The following is a 3,790-nucleotide window of genomic DNA, read 5'->3' as shown; positions in this document are numbered from 1 at the left end:
TATATATATATAGTAGACATATATATGTATATATCTATATACATGTGTATGTTTGTGTGTGTGTATTTCTGCATCAATATGCGCGTGTGAATATTCTTGTTTGCATGTAAGAATATTCATTTACCATATTAAACATTATTAGAGTAGACAAGAAAATGTCGAAACGAGAAAAGATGGAAATATTTCAGAAAGAAATGACCGTTTTCGTTTATTCTATGTTGGTTGTAAGCTAATAAGTCTTTCAAAAATTCTCTAATGTGTTTATCTATTTGATTTGCCTAAAGTCGTTACCTAGGTATGTCGAAGGATGATGAGCAATTGCTGACAGAGTCGTTCACAGACTTTGCGTGTATGGAGAGAATTTTGAACTTATTCCCCCAAAAAATTCATCGCATGTTTCTTATTTGTCTTTTGCTGTTAAATGTTTTAATAATCCAAAGTTGAATTAAGGATGTGAGTAGTGAATATAGGAGTATAACTATTTCTATTCCACTCTACGTGGTTTCTTAACAAGTCGAGTGCTGTCATTTCTGATAATGAAAGTGATATTACAACTGTTGAAACCAATCCGGAGATAAGCCAATGCACCCCATCAATCTTAATGCGATATGCCTTACAAAAAGCAACCTCGATACCAAAGTCCCATTCGTCAATACTTACGTCGTCATAGTCAACAGTAACAACAACAAAAACAAATCGAGAACAGCAATGACGAAAGCAAAATCTAGAAATACATGAGCAACAAAAACAGTCAAACAAGATCCGCAAAAACAACAAGAAAAACAACACTAAAGATAACAACAGCAAGAACTCATCTAAAACAAAACAGTAATGCACTTTTCAGTGTAATACAGATCTTCATCAACTTGCTTGGTTGTTGACGGCTTGGAGGTGAACCCGGGACAGAATCATTCCAGAACCAGATCTGGTCTAATTTTATTTTTGCCAGAAAGAAAAATATAGAACTCCCTAACTTTAAGGCACCCGCCAAGGTGTTAGTGAAGATTCTGGTTTATGTCAGGGATGGTTTGTTCCTCCATCAGTAACATTCCTCGATCAGTAAAATTTTAAAGATATGCAAGGCAATGACAATACTGAAAATAAATCAAGAGAAATCGATAGGTTTGCAGTCTGGCACCTGGAAACGCAAGTGGATGACGTCAAACAGGTTCCGCATTTACTAGACAGACAGATAGGCTAAAATTTTCTGGCCGGGCCTCCAGGTGTAACAATATCTGCGATGATGGTTACAAGTAGTGTGACAAACCACCTCTAGACATGGACTTAGAAAGCTATCCCCAAAAGACGATCTAAGAAGCATTGCATTAGTTCCAATTTGACTAAACTGGAGCGTCTGCAATTCTTCATCATGAGAGAGGGAAAAATTATAATGGCCAGGTGATCTATCTTCTGTCACTCAACACCCACCAACCCACCTCTAGGAAAGCAACTACGAATATGATGACTGGCATTGTGTATACACACGCTGAGGCTGGGTTTGTGCTTATTGCAAGATTTCTCGACGATAAATAGATGTGCTGCCCCTTTCTAAGTCATGTATTTTCAAGCCCCTCCTGTGCCTAGAAAAGATCTTGACTGGTCTCCTGGTACTTGGAATGTCTTTAGGCGATCACTGGCTAAAACAGGCCTGGTAACGCAGTCGGTATGATTTCTACATAAGTAATATATAGCGGACGGTTAGCTTTATATCTCGTGGGTAAAATTAGGTGTTGAAAATGGCGAACAGGCCTGTCTATTCGGAAGAGTAATTGGACTACTGTGGATAACTTCCAGAAATATCAAGTGTTCCACTAGTACCGACGGCAATAACGGCTTATTTCTATATTCACCCTATTTCTATATTAAACCCTAGAGCTAGAAGCAATTTCTCCACCCTCAACCAGGGGATCAATGGGTTGGTGTTCTCCTCTAATCTAATCCCAATTATACCTGCTACTTATGTAATATGTACTTGCGGTTCCTGTTTCATTTTGCTTCGGCGACTTTTTCTTTTCAGACATTGATATACTTCGAACAGAGACAATTCTTCACTATCCCATTTTTTAAGTTAATATGTAACACCGTCTACTTTAAATAATGTATCCATTTGGTCTATGAGGTAGAGAGATATGAGGGAGGAATCAAGCTGCAATTTTTGGTTATATTAACCCTCTCATATTTGCTCATTTCATTGCTTGTTTGTTTGTTTTCCGTATAACTTGTTGAACATTATTTAAAATTTATTTTTCAACGATATTCGCATAATAGAGTCTCCCATAGAATATTTATTGCGTAGTTCTCATTTGATAGAATAAAAACATAATGAGCATCGAAAAGTCTTAATAAGCACTGTACACACATCTAATTAAATCTTATATTCAAATTCCTCTTTATAAAAATTCTATAACTGCTTTGAATATGTTTTCTTTTTTGCATTATATCAATATTTGAGTTATTTTGTTTATATTTTAATAGTTAGTCGTTTATCAAACAACAACAACAATAACAACAAAAACAGCATCAATACCAATAATAACAACAGCACAGCAATAGCCACAACAACAACAATACTAAAAATCATTAGTGTAATCGCTATAGCTATCACATTACAAAAGTATTAGAAATAATTATAATGCTAATTTGCATATTAATGTTGATATTTTCTTCTCAATAATTGTTTTAATGTGTACGACGATAATTATTGATATTATCATCTTCATAATTATTATCATCATCGTAGTCATCATCGTCGTCATCGCCATCATCATTTTCATTATCATCATCATCAGCATCATCATCATCATCATCATCATTATCATTATTGCCGTTATTGAAAAAAATTACGTATATGTTGATAAGAATGATGATCCTAATGACGACGACGAAGATGTTGATGATTATGTTGATGATGATGCTGATGAAGATGTTGATGACGACGACAACGACGACGACTATGCTGATAATGACGATGATCATCATCATCATAATCATCATCGTTATCAACATCTTCGTCGTCGTCATCATCAAATTCATCATGATGACTGGGATCATGTTGAACATGATCATTTAGCATGAAATTCTCAATAATAGAGAGAGGAACGATAATGAGGTGTGCCCCAATGACTAAGATAGTGATGATGATGTTGATGATACTGATTATAAGGAAGTTGATGATGACGAAGAGGAGGAGTGAAACACCGATAAACAGAATTGCATTAGCGATTTCGGTGATGTTGCATTAGTTTAATTAGTTTTACGCTTCGTTTTAATTCTGGCAATTAATAGCCAGCATTATATTCGGAGAGAGCTGCTAAACTAACCTAATAAATAACATTTATAAAATGAAAACAAGCAAACGATTTTGTTTTATCTAATTTGAATTATGTATCACAACAAATGGATTGACTGATGTCACTTGGGTTATCTCCACCTGTCGCATTATTACAAATTCAATAGCCACTTCCGTATTTTAGCAGATACCAAAATTCTCCACTTCCGCGTTAAAAGCTGTCATTATCACTTTCCTTTTCATATTATGCAAGGAAATGAGTTGGAAAACAAAAAAAAAATGTTATTTTCATGTTTTAATGTTTATTCTTAAATGTATTATCGAATTTTCAAATCTCTAAACATAAAACGCGTTTTCTAAATTATTTACATATCCGTTTACAAAATAAATGCATTAAATTTGTTGAGGTTCTAAATCAAAGGAAAAAATTATTTAAAAACAACGTGTGTATGTATGTATATATATATATATATATATATATATATATATATATATATATAT

Source organism: Octopus bimaculoides, chromosome 5, assembly GCF_001194135.2.
Source record: "Octopus bimaculoides isolate UCB-OBI-ISO-001 chromosome 5, ASM119413v2, whole genome shotgun sequence".
Classification (NCBI taxonomy): domain Eukaryota; kingdom Metazoa; phylum Mollusca; class Cephalopoda; order Octopoda; family Octopodidae; genus Octopus; species Octopus bimaculoides.
This window is presented reverse-complemented; position numbering follows the sequence as displayed.